This window comes from Heptranchias perlo, chromosome 16, assembly GCF_035084215.1.
Source record: "Heptranchias perlo isolate sHepPer1 chromosome 16, sHepPer1.hap1, whole genome shotgun sequence".
Classification (NCBI taxonomy): domain Eukaryota; kingdom Metazoa; phylum Chordata; class Chondrichthyes; order Hexanchiformes; family Hexanchidae; genus Heptranchias; species Heptranchias perlo.
This window is the reverse complement of record NC_090340.1, coordinates 28,376,685-28,395,130: the sequence shown is the minus strand read 5'-3', so window position 1 is coordinate 28,395,130 and position 18,446 is coordinate 28,376,685.

Here is an 18,446-nt window from a genome sequence, read left to right as displayed (position 1 = left end):
TATTGATGTGCATGGGCTTCTTCGTTCATGCAAAAGAAGTGTGGTTAAAGTGGGTGCCTGACTACAAATGGAGCTGTTGAATATCAGTAACAGGATATTTAATTTATAATCCTCCCAACAACAAAAATGGAATGCAGGTGAAGTTTAGCCTAACTTGGAGGTGAAATTCATTTCACCTCTCATCTCTACTTATAGATCACGACTGCACAATTTGGTGGAGGGCATGATTGCAATTTCAAATGTACATGAGGCTTTTAAAGAACACAATACTATTAAAATTTCTACTTAACTGCAGTATAAGCTTGCCAGAGATCTTTGTTTGTGTAGTTTCATCACGTTTACTTACAGATTTACAAGTCCAGTTTTAACATTTTGTTACGTTTTATTCATAAGTCAAAACCTTTACCACATTTTCAGTTAGTTTGTTGCCATATAAGCCCAAGAAAAAGTCATCAGAGGACACAAGGTGCATTGTGTAATTGCAGCCATTGGCATAGTCATGTCTTTGGTGCAAAAACATACATAAAACATAAGGGTCAAATTTGATTTCCAGGGAGAGAGGAGATGAAACACAACTAATTATTTTTATGACCTTACAGTAATATTTTATTTAACTTTGCATGGGAAAAGCAAACTTAGCTGCTGGGTGAGTATACGAAATTTATTCCCATAGGAGTTAAACGAGTTTATGCAGGGTCTTTGATTTCCCCAACAGCCAAGAAATGACTGAGATAATTCAGTAACATGATTTATTCATAACGTTGTTATTTTGGCTACGATATAAAGGTCCAGCAGTGCTTTTGCTCCCCCAATATTTGTGATACTTACATTTTTCAAACCATTTACTGTCTTCAGGGTAAGTAAAATGACATTGCTCATGATGTGCAAATAAATGTGGAATGAACCAGTAAGCTCAATTGGAATAAATTACCATCAGTGGCGAAAATAAGGCAGGAGGGAACAGCTGCCTTGGGATCTGAAAAAAACTCTACCAGGTACAGAAATACAGCGGCTGGAATAACGCTTTCTATGATTTATCAAAGAGCACTTGAAAGCACTTCTGATGCATTAAATAGGCATGAAAAGAGGCTTTGTGGCAGAGGACTGTGCTGAGCTGTGTGATTATGAGACTCAAAGACTTGACCTGGCTGTGCGGCCTACAAACCACAGCTTCACAATGAGAGCCTTCGATCATCAAAGAGTTTCCTACAGGGGGTTAGCTGCACCTATATCCACTACTTTAGCCCACTGTTCACACACACACATACACACACACACACTTCTCTGTCGCAGCTTCCCTTGAAGAGTTGCTACACAATCATTACAAATTGATTGCAAAAGAGCTAACAATCATGATTAAATCATTAAATTCTTGTCTACGCTTCACAGAGCGTAGAGAAAATTAACTTCCCACCAACCTAATTTTTTCCTGAACATGAAATAATGATTTTCTGCCAGTCTAATTACAAAGCCAACATCTGATCAAGTCGGCATCCAGAGGGGATTATCACATGCACGAGTATTAGACCTCATTACTAGCTTGAGTGCAAAATTATTACATCTTGTAATTGGATGGTGAGATTTATATACAGATCGGCCTGGTTTCTGTAAGATTGTAATTACAAGCTTCGTTGGTTAGCTACTTATCACACAGCACAGGAGAAAAAAAAATAAGCAACAGAAAGAGCATTTCATTAACCCGTAACCCTATCAAGGGAGAACTGCTGTAACATCCATGTTTGCATTAGGGAGAACAGCTAAATTCACAGATGAAACAATTTATTACATTGTGGCAGAAGGGATTTGATCTTATTTAACCCCTGATGAACTACTTTGGTAAAGTATATAAATAAACCATCCATATTATAGGAAATAGCCCCAATATTGCAATTATGAGGGTTAACTGACTGGAATAAGTACTCATATGCTTAGGGCTAGGAGATAATGTTTGCTCTCCCAGTCTGTCAGCAGTGCTTGGCCTTTCCCAGCAGCTGTCACAAGGGCCTCCAAATAAAGGTCTCATAGCACCATGATGATTAAACATTGTTACAACTTTCTTACTTCTGCATAATAACAGTAAGCAATCAATACAGACTTACATTTTATGAGACAAGGAGTTAACTTGTTCAATTACTGCGCAGACAGCTCTATTCTTTTGTAACAAGTAATCTCAGTAGTGAAATCAATACTGACAGGCCCGATGCACGCCAGCTAATTTCATATTATGCTGGGCCAATCAGGAAGCTCGGAGTAATAGAGTTGTTGTTACAGTTCATTATAGAGAGGAGGGATCAATATCTGTACAATAAGAGGATTGGCAATACATCTGCTGCATACATAACCCTGAAGGGAAAACAGGTCCTCCCATGCAGCAGGAGATTTCCAATTTACATTTCTATAAAAATCAAAAATGCGTCTAAGGCCTTGGCTCACAGCCTTATAATTAAACATGAAAATAACAACTGAACTGATCCTGAAAACAGGCAAACCCACTTGGATCAAGTGCAGGAAATACAAGAGGTTAGGCGTAATTCCTAATCAAATGCATATGCAGTGGAGATCAGAGGATCGAGGCAGGTTAAAGCAGAGATACTAACCTTTTTAATCCTGGAGGAGAATATTAAAGAGTACCTCACCTTGCAATTAACAATTGAAAAGATTATCCCAACACACTTGGATGTGTAAAAATCTAATTATAGAAGATAAAACAAATTACTCCTTTAATGTAGAGTTTATTTAAAGATGGCTTGTTATTGCGCTCATTAATTATCATCACACATCATTTTAGCCAATAAAGACTAACATCATGGCCTAGTAAGGCTGACAGGTAGGATAGAATATAAATCAGGCCCTGCACAAAGTAAATTAAATTATGTTTTGAAGACACAAGGGGTAGGATCTCATCTTTACATTTATCTAACACACAATATTTATTATTAGTCTTTGCACATCATGCAAATTGAGATATTTAATCAAATCTGAGGGAATGCTAAATCGCTTTCCTGCAACTGCTTCTAAAGGATGGAATTTAATGGATACAATAAGACCATGGATACTTACAGTTTCTTGGTGATGTTGTTATTTCTGGGAGTATATTTTATTCTGTGTGCAAAGAAAAAATATTTTATTAAAGTGGGTAGGTTTACGATGATATATATAAACCTTCCCAGTTTAATAAAATAAGTTTTCTTTACCTTAACACATAAAGCAGAATGTACCCCCGAACAAACTAAATTACAACTACTTTCAGATGTAAGCAGTTGCTGGGAAAAATTAAAAATTGTTCCAATCCTTATAATCCAAAGTTTCTTTTGCTTGACCGAATATCAAACTGCTGGGCATGATTTTAACTCAAAAAAATGGGTGGATTAGGGGCACTAAAAGTTTTTAAAATCCAAAACCCGCCTCCAACCTGCCCATTTCCACTTTTAACGGAGGCAGGACGGTCACTAAAAGCTTTCAAGGAGGCTGCGGGCCTCCATTTTCAAAGCATTTTTGTTTTTAACCCCTGGGGGCCGGGATTCCCAGGCCTTCCACTTCACGCCACGTGAAAGGAGATGAGAAGGCCCGAAACAGCAGGAAAGTGCCTTTGTAGCACAGCTTGCGGACCCGGAGGAGCAGGAGTTTTATCCCCAGGCCCAACAAGCCTACCTGAAGTGATGCCCTCCCCCACCCACGATCTCTGACCAACCCCCATGATTTCTGAGCTCGACACCCCGATGACTGACGCCCGCCCCCACCCGATGCCTGACGCCCCCCAGCCCGATGGCTGATGCCCCGCCCCCCAGCCCGATGACTGCGCCCCCCCTCCGCCCGATGACTGCGCCCCCCCTCCGCCCGATGACTGCGCCCCCCCTCCGCCCGATGACCGCGCCCCCCCTCCGCCCGATGACCGCGCCCCCCCTCCGCCCGATGACCGCGCCCCCCCTCCGTCCGATGACCGCGCCCCCCCGTCCGACGACCAACGCCTCCCCCCACCGATGACCTCTGATGACTGACCCCCCCACGATGTCTGAGCCCCCCGATGACTGACTCCTGACCCCCACCCCTGCGATGATTGGGCCCACCCACCAATGACTGAGCACTCACCCCCAATTAGACCCCGATCTAATACTTACCTGTTCAAGTCCTCTTCCTTCCTTACCTCCTATCCCAGCCTGTCAGTCAGGCTGGCCTGGCGGGCGAGAAACCATTGAAATCGTAAGGATGTCCGTACTTCCGGGTTTCCTATCAGGAAGTTCACCTCCCCCCGCCCCCTTCCCGCTCCCCGATAAAATCATGCCCATGATCTCTTTACCTCCATGTGTATTCTTTTGGGTTTAAAAACTCACCATAGTTTGACTACACAAATGTACTAAATATGAGTGTTTCAGTGTTTGAATTGGTTATTAAAAATTAACTGATGGAAACTGCTCATATATTTCTGGCACAAGAGAGCGCCGCAACACAAATTCACAACATGTGACATGATCCACAACTCCTTCTACCACATCTCCACGTCTTCCTACCATTCAGTGGATCGTAAAGACTGTTTATCAGTTCAAAATCTTAACACGGTACAGCATTAATGAAGTGGATGAACCAAGATATCTATTCTCTGTGCTCATTAGTGTCAGTGTTGACTCATCATCAATTTTTTTGTATGCAAAAGTACACTGTTAAGCCAATTTGTAAAGACAATATAATCAGAAAGAATTATGGAAATAGGGCACATGTAATATATTAAGGTAGTAATTATATACTTGGAAGAGAGAGAAATGCTAATTTTCTCCATAGATTTTATTAAAAAAACTGATTCTCTTTGATGGCCAAATTCAAAAAGAGATATAAATGGAAATGCTATGGGATAAGACATTCCAGGATCTGTCTGAGTGCTTAGGAAAGGTGATTTTGTTCTCTAATTACTTTTACACCAGGGAAAAAATAATACAGGATTAGGAAGTTTCACCTTTCCCAGGGTACTCTGTCTGCTGACATTGCTAATTTTCCATTGAAGAATTAGTTATTTCCTAAAGAACCAGCAATTTAAGTGGATTGCTTGCTGACACTTCCCATTAATAGTGTAATATTATCGACAGGTAGTGGTGGTTTGCACTATTACAGAATCATCTAAAAAATTAAATAAAGGTGAGTTTTGTTTTCTAGTCAGAATCTAAAAATGTTATCCGGCAATGAAATGGTTAAGTAAAGTAAAACTTATGAAGTCAGAATTTCTTTCTGATATTATCTTTCTTAGAAAAACATCCACTCAGGCAAGAGAATGCACTTTCTTGATTGTTCTTTTTTGCTCAGGTAACATGAGCACTGAGGTATTGTTTTATCAACATTCAACATATATGTTTAAAACTATCTAACTCTACCTCTCTTCTATTATTTTTTTACTTTCATTTTTCATCTCAATGTCACCAGAAAATTACGCTTCTTTTGTTTTATCCAGATTTATCATTGCCCTGATCTCACAAACCATATAATCCAGCTTTTTGACTTGAATGATTTTTGGGAAAATTGCTATGTTAAGGGGAAAAAAAATGACTAAGAACAAGGGATAGGCAGAAAAGGAGGAAACTTTGATGCTTCAAACGGTTTTGTGAGTGAAGGATTGAAAGTTGGAACATAGCTTTTGCCCGAAAGGTTAAACCAAACAAACATCTCATATGGGTGGTAGTTATGACTTTGGAAGAGAGTCAATGGAAATGAAAATCGGGAGAGGTGTTTAGTGGGTGGCTGAGCCAGTTTCATGCGTAAAAAGAAAGACTTGCATTTATATAGTGTCTTTCATGACCTTAGTATGCCATAAAGCACTTTACAGCCAATTAAGTACTTTTGAAGTACAACAATACTGTTGTATTGTAGCATCTAAATGAAAATTACCCCCATGGTCTGTGAAAGACCACAAACCTTATTAGCTGAACAACATTTGAAAATATGGATCTTCCATGATTTCAAAGCCTAACATGTGAAATGGATAGCTGTAACAACCATTCTCATTACACGGGGAAATATTAATACTTTAATGTCAATGTACCAATGCTTTATTTAAACAAATTGCGTAGCACAGTGCACATAAAAACAAGCAATTAGATAAACAGACAAATATAGGCGTGGTTGTTATTTGCAAGCGGGTTGTTCTATATTTACTTTCCAGATGATGCGGTGTCTAATTAATTTTTCAATTCAGATCAAATATGAAAAATGTATAACAAGATACATGTTGGGCAGAATTTTCACTTCGGGCCAGAAAGGGAGTGGGGGTAAGATTTTCAGGTGCGAAGCCCGGAAGGTAAGTGGACAGGTCGCGATCTTAATGAGGCCAGTAAATTTTACTCCTGGATTTTGGGCCCGGCAGCCAGCCTGATTAACATGCTGGCTTGCTGTTGGGCAGAATGGCCTGCTGTAGCAGGCCGCAGCCAGGGATCAAAGGGAGGGAGGGATCACAGGCCAGGGAGGAGATTGGATTGGCCAGGGAAAAGACCGGATGAGCTGGTATTTGGAGATTGGAGGTTGCTGGAGATCGGAGGTCGCTGGAGATCGGGTAAAGAGTCGGAGGAAAGTGGGGTTCCACCATGGGCTGGGGGGTGGGAGGGGCAGCCGATCGTGGGATTCCTATTGGCCAGGTGAGCTTGTTGGGTCTGGATGAAGCCCTCCTGCTCCTCCACGTCCACAAGCAGTGCAATAAAGCACTCACCACACGGATCTGGCCCTTCCCATCTGCTTTCACCTGATGTGAATAGGAAGTGATGGGAAACCCGAACAAGTAAAGTTAAATTCATTTTAATTTTCCAATACACAAAATGTTAAGTAACTCAAGTATCTCAATGAGGTACATTGGCCTTTTAAGTATCGGCCCATCAGCTTTAAGGGGGGGCGGGACTTCCTGCTGTCTGCTGTCCGCACGCATACAAACCTGCCTGGGTTAAACCCAGAAATAGGCGAGTTGGAGCCGGGATGCCATCCCGCTCCAAAAAGTTGTTATTTTAACCTCCTACCCACCCCAACCCATTCTTAGGGGGTTAAAATTTATCCCGTTGTGTTTGCCATGAGGGTTTTTCAAAATAATAATCTGTTTAGTGAAGCCTGCCAGGTACCTGACACACAACACACAGTTCAAATTTAAATTATAGCCAAGTTATTGGTTAGATAGAGCAATATATTATACAACAAAATGCAATATAACTTTTTTTTAAAAATATTTATTTTGGGTTGTTGATGGCTACACAGATTCACTTGGTGTTATGTAGTCAGCTAACAAGCTAATATTTGTTTCCTAATAAAACATACAAAAATGATGAGAAAACACCTTAATGCCCATCAAGCCCGTCCTATCCAATCAACGGTGTAACTTCATATATCTTTCAGCCACTCTTCTAATCATATTCACTTGGAAATTATGTGGCTGTTTTTCTTTTTTAAGAGTTTCCACTGATTTTCCATCGAAGTTACAGTGGGAGATCGGAAGAATCCCAGCAGAAATTCTACCTCATTATCCCCTAGGCAAAAGAAAAACTGTGGCCAATTCAGGAGAAACTATGGGAGAATCTTCTCCAACTCCCTAAGGCTATCATGTAAATTCCAGGAGCTCATTAATCACAATCTCAGAATCACAACTAACTAGCGACTTAGCTCACATAACCCCTCTTCTCTCAGGAACTTGTCAAGTTGCCCTTTAATGGAATGCAGTGAATCCATGCTCACCATGTGCCTCAGCCGTCTGATCCAGCGGATGACGACTGTGTGAAAATAATTCTTCCCGGCATCTGATCCAACTCTTTGCCTATGAATTTTATAGCCATGATCTCTAGTCCTATCATTCCTATACATTCCAAACAACCTTTCCAATTGAACTGTATCCAATCCCTTCATCATTTTAAAACCTCAATTATATCTTCTCTAAGCCTGTTTTTCACCAAAATAAAAAAATCCTCAACTCTTGAAACCCATCCTCATTACAAAAGCAATAATATTTCCTATGATTCTGGTTGCCAACCTTTGCATCTTCCCCAGAACCTGGATATCCTTCACCAAGTGTTAGAGTATTGCATCCATTTTGGTCCTAAGTGCAGACATACCAGAGCCTTATAGAGCCCAAGTACTCTTTGTTTGTACTCAAATGTCCTAAAACCCTATTTGCTTTCTCTATAGCCACCACACATTACTTGTGCACCTTTAATGAATGATCAACTAATTCTCCTCCCCCAAGTTCTTTCTTGGTTGGCTTATCTTTAATGGTACCTTTGAATAGTGTAAATATGCATGGAATCTGCAAATGCACCCCCCCACAACTCCTGTCCATGTACAAAAATAACTTAGAAAGAAGACAAGTCCATTACAGACTTGCATCAACCATGGAAAACCATGATCTACTGGGTGTAAGGCAAGATGATACTCCAATGGAGTCAAATATCTTGCTCTGGACAGATAGCAATGGCAGAAATGGATTGCCTCATATGCCACTAGGCACGGGAGACTCCATCTATCCAACTGACTAACTAACTAAATGCATGATTGTACTTGTTCACATTAAATAGCATCTGCTACACTTAGGCCCATTCACCTAACTTATTTAAATCAGCCTGAAACTTATTGATTTGGCCCAAATTACTAAACCCACACATGTCTTTCTAACATCAATGCATTTAGGAGTGATTCTATTTATGCCCTCCTCTACATTATTATTGCAAATGATGAACAGCACTGATCCCAAAACAGAGCCTTGTAGAACTCCACTCTAAAAAGGCCCCAATCAGATCCACTCCCATTTACATGATTTTAACCAGCTACCGATCTAGCCTAATATCTGTTTTATAATCCCATGTGATCTATTTTTTTTCTAATTGTCGTACATGCAACACTTTATTAAACGTTTTTGGATGTTAAGGTGTACAACATCAACTGGACTATCTTCATTCACCATTCTAATCATTTCCTCAAAGAACTCAATCACATTGGTGAGGCAAGGCCTACATTTCCTAAACCCATGCTGGGTATCGCTAATAACTGTCAAACTCTCCAAGTGATCATATATCACATCCCATATAATACATTCCAAGTGCCTCCCTACTACCGAAGTCAAATTTACAGGCCTATCATTTCCAGGGTCACACAAGCCATTCTGCAATCTACGGGAACTAACCCAGACCTTAATGAGTTAGTGAATATGAGCCAGTTTTTCACAGAGTCTTCCCTATTTCTCTGAGCACTCTGGGGTAAATGGCATTCCAACCTGCAGCATTACTAGCTTCGAGTACATTAATCTTAGCTAAAACCATTTCCACATTTATTTCTAATAAAGCGATTTTAGCTGTACACCTACAGCTATTTCTGTAAATACTGGGTTTGTGGCATTATCTTCAGAAATGAAAACTGATGCAAAGTATTTAGCTCATCAGCCACTTCTTCATCTTCATACCTAGCATGCGGTGACAATTTTCTCAAAAGAACAAAGCAGCTCTGGATGGTTTTCTCACTTCTATAAACAAAAAGTCTTGCTATCACGGCGATTACCCACTATCCTTTTTAATGCTATTTCAGCATTTCTAATACTGGTTTTAGTTATACCCAGCTGTCTTTTTCTAAACTTGTCCATCTTTTTCTGACAACTGAACCTCTTAGACAATAGGCTCCATACCAAACCAATGCATTTTGGATAATCAGGCACGCTGTCCGCAATTTTCTGCCTATTTACTTTTTATGAATAATGGTGGGAGAGATATCAGGTAAACTATTGAGAAGCTGAGAATTGTCCTCTGAAATCTCAGAACAGTGAAACGGACTCAATTTCAGAAATCAGTTATTCATATTAAAAGAATTGTAATGTGAAGAAGATTTAGCTGCAGGGGGAGCGGCAGAGCAATAGCTGTAATAAACCTGCCAAGGAAAGCATCAAAATCTAATAAATATTTTAAATCCTGTACCTCTTCATGAAATTTAGCAATTTCTATTGATTTTCTATTTAGTACAAGTTAAAAGATCACAATGCTTCCTTTCAACCCCCCTCCCTTTCCAATAGAACATTATAGGTGTATACATATTACTGTCGCTGTACTAGAGTAGTTCTCCCTTTAAAGTAGACTTCAGAGTAGCCATAACTCCTTCCCTTCAAAGTCCTTTTCAAAATAGAAGGGAAAAAATACTCCTGAAACTCTTCAGAAAATCTAAATATGGACTAACTTCACTCACTCACAACTCCCTTAATACAGAAAAAGACTTCCTCGCTCTTCCTGCATTCTAAAATGCATAGTAATAGATTTAAGGGCCGATTCTGCATTAAATTCTCAGCCTATACTTCTATGGGAGTGGTGCTTGCAGATAGCTCATTACAGGAAATCACGGGTGCGTTGCCTGTGATTTTCAGTCCATTAATTTTAATGGGTGGAAACTCACGGATTGCATACCTACTTTCCTGCAATGTGTTCTTTGCAGGCATCACTCCCATCTAGGAGCACAGGAGCAACCCTGTACAAGCAGAATAATATTTATCTATCAAAGAATCATTCATCACCCTCTTGAAATTTATAACATCCTTCATTGTCACTGCCTCCCGGGCTAATCTAAACCACATAGTTACCACCCTGAGCGTCATTAAGTTATATTTTAACTGTATATTCAAATTTTCTCATCTAAGATTGAATCCATTACGATTGTCTTAGAGCTTGTGAACGTCATTTTGTGATCCAGTTTACCTATTCCCTTGAAGATCTTAAATTCTTATTGCTGTTTGTTGGACTTTGCTGTGCGCAAATTGGTTGCCGTGTTGCCTACAAAAGCAACAATGACTGCACTTCAAAAAGTAATTAATTGGCTGTGAATCACTTTGGCATGCCCGGAAGATATGACAGGCCTAAGATGAGTGTTTTCATTCCTTTTAAAACACCTCAATAAGACCATCTCTAAGCTGTTTTTCCCCCAGTGTAACACCCCTGGTAACTGTAGTCTTTCCTCATAGTGCTACTTTATATTCTCTCTAAGACCAGGATGTTCATTCTGTGGAGCTCAGAAACATACAACAGGTGTCAAGATTGCTAGGCATGGTTAAACGCTGAACTGTTGATTTAAAGAGACAGAGAAACACAAAGCATTGGTTTTAAACAATAGTTTGTAACTGTTCTCATGCATTTTTTTCTGGTTGACATTTTTAGCTCGTCAGTTGGTTTGACTTTGTGCCACAGGTTTGGGCACTGCCATATTTTGCTTATTTCTCAGAAATTTTGACTGGGTTTACCTATGGGAATACTGCTTTACTTCTATTATCTTGAGGAAGAAGGGAAGGCACACAGGGATCACAAGCAGGAGAGCTTGTGCCACAATACTGTGCCTACCTGCCAGTATCTACCCACCCACAAACACTGACAAAGACACACTTACCTGGATTTGTCTGAGGAAGATTTTCTGCGTAGGGTTCAATTCACCAGGGACGCAACGGCAGACTTGTGGCGTATGTTGTAATCTGACCTGCAATTAACCTCTATCACAGGCATGGCACTGCCACTGGCACTTCAGACCCTCCTTCTTCTATGCCTTATGCTCATTCCAGGCATGGTACACTGCTGACTTTTTGGAAGGGCAATATGGAGTGGCAAACAGAGTAATCCTTCTTGCACCACCTCATGCATTATAATGTTCACTTCACCAGCAATGACATAGGGGATCAGGTATTGTGCTACTTTGAGCAGACCCAGTTTTGTGCCTTCACATTGGGTTTCCTGGCATTTTCTTCCTCTCTGATATGCCGTTTGAGCTTTTCCAAACACTGAAATAACCCCTCTCCCCACCTCTATGCATTTACTTAAAGGCAAATGTCCAGATTCCTTCAAATTTCACCTAAAATATTATACTCTCTGCCCCCCTCCTCCCCTTGTCTTTTTGGACCTCTTGGACAAGGTCAAAGCAAGGACGCCATGAATAATTATGTAAATAAGCTGACCACAGGAAAGTGCATGCAATCGACTGAAGAAAATACACAGTGGTGTTCCCCAGTGGTCAGTATTAGGACCACTGTTCTTTTTAATATATATTAATGACCTGGACTTGGGTATACAGGATATAATTTCAAAGTTTTCAGATGACATGAATCTCAGAAATGTAGTAAACAATGTGGAGGATAGCAACATATTTCAGAAGGACATAAACAGACTGGTGAAATGGGCAGACACGTGGCAGATGAAATTTAACGCAAAGAAGTGTGAAGTGATACATTTTGGTAGGAAGGATGAGGAGAGGCAATATAAACTAAATGGTACAATTTTGAAGGGAGTGCAGGAACAGAGAGACCTGGGTGTTTATGTACATAAATCTTTGAAGGTGACAGGACAGGTTGAGAAGGCTATTAAAAAAGCATATGGGATCCTGGGCTTTATTAATAGAGGCATAGAGTACAAAAGCAAGGAAGTTATGCTAAACCTTTATAAAACACTGGTTAGGCCTCAGCTGGAGTATTGTGCTCAATTCTGGGCACCACACTTTGGGAGAGATGTCAAGACCTTAGCGAGGATGCAGACGATATTTACTAGAATGGTACCAATTATGTGGAGAGACTGGAGAAGCTGGGGTTATTCTCCTTAGAGCAGAGAAGGTTAAGAGGAGATTTGATAGAGGTATTCAAAATCATGAAAGGTTTTGATAGAGTAAATAAGAAGAAACTGTTTCCAGTGGCAGAAGGGTCAGTAACCAGAGGACACAGATTTAAGGTGATTGGCAAAAGAACCAGAGGAAACATTTTTTTTTTTACACACCAAGTTACTATGATCTGGAATGCACTGCCTGAAAGGGTGGGGGAAGCAGATTTAATAAATAACTTTCAAAACGGAATTGGAGGGAAAAAATTCACAGGGACTAATTGGATAGCTCTTTCAAAGAGCCTGCACAGGTACAATGGGCCAAATGGCCTCCTTCCGTGCTGTACCATACTATGATACTGTGACTTGCCGCAACTCTGGCTAACTTTTCACTAGCACCTTAATATTCTGGTCTGAACTTCACCAGGGCCTCAAAATCTACCCTGCAACTGTCCATTATCATCTGTATTTACACTTTTAATGGTTTTTGTTTGTGGAAATCTTTAACAAAAAGTCATTTTATTTGTCACCATTATGTTTCTATATTGAGGTTGCCATTGTATAAACCCCATTTGAAGGAATTACAATAAATTGAGGATAGAACCCATAGTTGAACTCATTCACTAACCTGAATAGTTTTTGTTAACATTGTTAATAGCTCTTGCAACCATTTAGTGGTGGTATGTTATGTAAATGAGATTGAAACTCATTTGCAGGTGAATGCTGCCCAGGTCTTAGTTAAATCACCCAATATGATTTCTAAAATCCTGCAACATCTTAAAATTTAAAAATAAATTTATTTTTTTTAATCTGCACCTGACCGACTGACTTGTGAAACTTTTAAGTAGAATCACTAATTGAAAATACATTCAATGTTTTTTCCTCAAGAATGTTGCTGTATAAATTGCAGGTAGCTATTTCCATAAATAAATTATTTTTACAATTGAAAATAATCGGGACAAGTCTTGAGTTCTCAAGTGTTAAGACATCTGCTTCAGTAACAGTTAAAGCTCAGCCACAGGTTGTTAAGTGATTATAAACTGTAAAAATAAATCAGCTCGATATAATTGCTCAAAAGCAAAATCACCAACATATTTAAAATTTCAATAGTGCTCCCTTCCAATTTCCACTTTGCATTATCTAATTACCTTCACATTTCATCTCCATCAATAATATGACCTGAATTTTCCTTTTATAACTGTCTGGGAGGGGGCTGGATGGGGGACCACAGTGATAAATCAAGCTTCCCATTAGGACTGAAATGGCTCATCGCTGCAGCTCTAAATCCAGGATTTATAAAGATGTCTGGGCCATATAGCACACTGGTGGACACCATAATAAATTCATGAGCACATTGCCAAGGCAAACTACTTCATTATGTGGAAGGCTGTTGGCCATTAATCTCACTGAGAGATTCCTGGGATACTAAGACTGCTAGAAAATTTATGCAGGCCTAAAGTTACCCATTTCATTATGGATTAATCTGGCCATTCTGCTTCAGTGCGCGGAAGGCGTATATTCCGTTCCAACGCACTCCACAGCTCGGGAGTCCCAGTGCAGCCTGAACCTTGAGCTGAATAATTTGCCTCAGCTTGTGCATCACAAAAGCCACTCAGTGAAAGATTATGGCCCTTTTAGTGCCATCCAGCCTGAAATATGACTCTGGTGTATAGGACGCCAGAGTTTTGAATTGCTTAAGCAACGTTGAATTCAAGGATCTGTGAAACTGTTATGACAGCAATCACATACAACTCAGACAGAACTAGATGATTATCCCACCATAAGAAATATAAGTATTGTCATAAAAAATGAAGTATTAAAATAATTCCACTGACTTTTTAGAACTCCAATTTGTTGTTTTTAAAAGTTTGGCAATTGGCTCAACAAGCTAAATCCAAATAATTAATTGAAAGATAAATATCTAGTTTTATCATTTAGATTGATTATTAACATGAATTATATGTTGATTTATTGTGGAAACTTTTTGTTAAATCATTGAACTGCACCCCCGAAAATAACCTTCCCCCCAAGCACTATGCTATAATTATGAATTTTGTAAACAATTTTACAACACCAAGTTATAGTCCAACAAATTTATTTTAAATTTCACAAGCTTTCGGAGGCTTCCTCCTTCCTCAGGTGAATGTTGTGGAAATGATTTCCACAACATTCACCTGAGGAAGGAGGAAGCCTCCGAAAGCTTGTGAAATTTAAAATAAATTTGTTGGACTATAACTTGGTGTTGTAAAATTGTTTACAATTGTCAACCCCAGTCCATCACCGGCATCTCCACACTATAATTATGATGTAGCATATTTATAAAGCAGTTCACAAACCCAATAATAGCAGTACACAATTTTCTCTTTTTCTTACTGATACTGACAAAATTCCTGTAGTGAAACTGAGGAATAGTCACTTGGGTCGGGATATTTTGTTACTGCCATTACTGAGTGATTATTTAGGGGTTCATCTCAAGGTCATCTGCACAATGAAGCTTTACACTGATTGGACTATTGGTCAGTGACAAGATAACAATGAAAGAAAAGCACCATTATCATTGTTTCCACAACCCAATCAATTGGCTTTGAATTGCCAAGCACACATTACAGTGGTAGGAAGGTATGTTCTTCATTATTTTTTAAAAAGCCAGTTGTTCCTGCTCACCAAACTAGCACTGCAGATTACCAAAGTAATAAATGAAGGAAGAGGAATAGAAACATACACTAACATAATTGTGTTGTTACCTGAAAGCTTAATCAATCTCTGGTTAAGACAAAGTATTGGCTTTTCTTTCACAGTGTATCAAGATGTTGTAGTAAGCATGCGAGACATTGAATATCCCTGCAACATGCTGAAAGAGATGTATTTGTTTCACCTTCTCTCTCTGACACAGAATGCGACTACTTGTATCACATTAACTACTGCAGCTGCAGAACATCCAAACCCAACAAATAAAACATAGTGGTGGCAGAAGAAATTAACTCAACAACAGCAAAATGGAAGCTTATCTATTATCACTTAAGTAATAGTTGGGTTCTCATTATGTAGCATTGCAAAGTAGTAATTCATTCTCGGAGTTTCAATGACGATAAACTACTCAAGCTTCTCTCCTATGGCACACAACACCTTTTGAACCATTTCTTTATTCTACAGCCTTGTGACTCAGTCCAAGTTTGTTGTTCCTCCATATTTTATGTTCGGTCAGTATTGGGTAATTTTTTTGCAGATTTTAAAATATATTGATCTCAAAATGTGTGATATTTTCTTACAAAGTCTGCAGCAATCAAAACATCTTATTCTATAAGCTGTTACCTGTGAGGACTGAAGCGACTAATATAATTGCTAGATTTTTCCATAAAACGCTTCAAAAGAATGTTTTATATGCAGCCAATTAGAAAATATGTTGCAGTTATGAAATGAATATATATTTGTTTAAGCCTCATGAGATATTTATTTAACAAATTCAGTGCTTATCTGTCCCTCGACCTCCTACAAGACTTGGTGGAGCCAGGCTGTTCATTCGGTTTCCATGGACGATTCGCTTTGGTTTGGCTGACTGGACCCTTCCATGCAGGTATATAGTTTGAATGTACAATGCTTAGGGACCCTCTTTCACACAGTCACTAAAAAAGGTACACACTAAATTATAATCTTAATCATGAATTATGGGGAATGCTCTCTTTCATTCATGATGACTTTAGTTGAATGGATAAATTTATAAAGCAAACTCACATAATAATATTGTGCATCATTCTGAGTATAAAAACTCACATTACAGCTTTAATGCCTTTTCACACTAAATCACACTACAAATCTCTTACCTTTAAGTACAAGCTAAACATAGACATATAAAATATATGCCCACTGGGGCATTTAAAATCTAATAATGTGTACGTTTCAGTAATATGGATTCAATTAAGCTGCGATCAGAATTATTTGTGATATAGCAAATTGTAAAAACTTTGAACTAAACCAAACTTAATGGATTAGTAGAAACTTTTTTAATGTATAGTCATCCATTATATACACAGGCAGATCTAAATACTAACAAAATTATAAAATATTTATAAAATGAGATAGGAAGTAACAGAACAGTTAAATAAACTTAAAATTTTAAATGGCTGCTACAAGTGCTATCCTCAGTTTCTGTACTAACTTATACCCTGTCCCTATCAGCAATCAATTCATTCAATTCCAGATTAAATTGCAATTTAATCAGCATTCAGGGTTCTGACATTATTAACACTTGACGGTTAGAGGTAGCAATTACTTGTCAATAAAAATACTAAAACAAGTGAAAGCTACATAAAAATAACGAATGCCTGGGGAATTTGGAATAATAATAAAGCTGTATTGTAAATTTAGTGTTATAATTATGAAGTAATACTGGTGGATTCACCCATGGCATAAGTTGCAGGAAGTGTTAAAGTTATTTCTGAAAGGCTCCAATTTCAGTCATTGAGAAAAGCACGAGAGTTTTTTTTTGGGGTGCAGCCACATTTAAAAAAGTGTAACGTGTGCTATCACAAAATGTTTTATCATACACTGAAGCGATATTAGCACTGTCTATTGGCAACTTATTGCCCTGGCTTTGATCTTAGCTGGATCTAATGATGGGAGGACTTTCATCTCCAGCATATTTTGACTTTTAACATTTTTTTTTAATTGCAACTTTTTAAAAATAAAATTTAAATTTAAAATAGGTTTGGGTAGGGATACCTTGAAGCCTCATCATCACACCTAGCCTTTACAATTTCTTCCAGTTTCCTTCCATGCTCTTCAGTCCTTCAACTTTGGCCTTCTGTGTGTCACCCCACCATTGATGGCAATGCCTCTAACTGCCTCAACCTTATTGTCTGGAACTCCCTCTCTAAGCCTCCCCACCTCTACTTCTCTCCTTAAAGCTTGCTTGAAACTCATCTTTGACAATCAACATTTAGTCCCCTCTCCTAACTCTCCCACCATTGCTTGGCATGTCACTTTTTAAAAAAATGTTTCCTTTTGTAAAGTGCCGTGGGAGAATTTTCTATGTTAATGGTGCAATACAAATAGAAGTTATTGCTTTTACGGTTGTTGGATATTGGCTTATATTGATAATTATATCTTAGAAATGCACTCCCATGGCAGTTAAGGGATTCTGAAGCAAAGCGTGGAGTCCATTTTTTGAATTCCAACTTATCTGAAGTGAAAGTAGTTTTTAATGTCACGTTGAAATTAATTTTATAAAGAGTGCCAGTTTCAGACAATATTTGCTTCAAAAGTCTGAAAGAGGTTTTTCCAAAGTTTTTTCATCTCTTGAACCAAGTTCCTGAGTAAGATCCAGGTGTACTGGCAGACAAGTTATTTAGATAATGGTGCATATCTTCCAGGAGTGTGCCTTTGGCTTAATGAGAGCATTGAATCAGGTGAGGAGGTCAAACTGGCCAGCGAGTTGAGACTAGAAGACAGTCTCTAAATATTGGGTTGATATACGGCGAAGTACTGTTGTTCACATGGAGAAACCACTGCTCCAGTAATGCTATTCCCGTCTCTGAGCCAGAAGAGTTGACATCCAGTGAGGGTACTTGCATATGATGGATACCAGTGCCCCCTCCCCCCACCCCATCACAAAGGATGGATGAGGTTCTTTAGCCCTGGTTGAAGCCCACCTGGGAGAAGGTACTTCGAAGATAAAAACCATGAGGAAGGTAATAGAAACCACCTCCGCTAATCTTCCCTAAGAAGTGGCTCAAGAATCTTATGTAAGACTTGAGTTAGGACCTTCCCTAGAGCAGAACATAATGGACAGATGGATATATTTCCCCAAACTCTCAAAGTGGTCAAACCAATGGGTGAATACAACAACATGCATTTTTATTTTACTTTAAATGCAGAAAACATCCCAAGGTGCTTCAC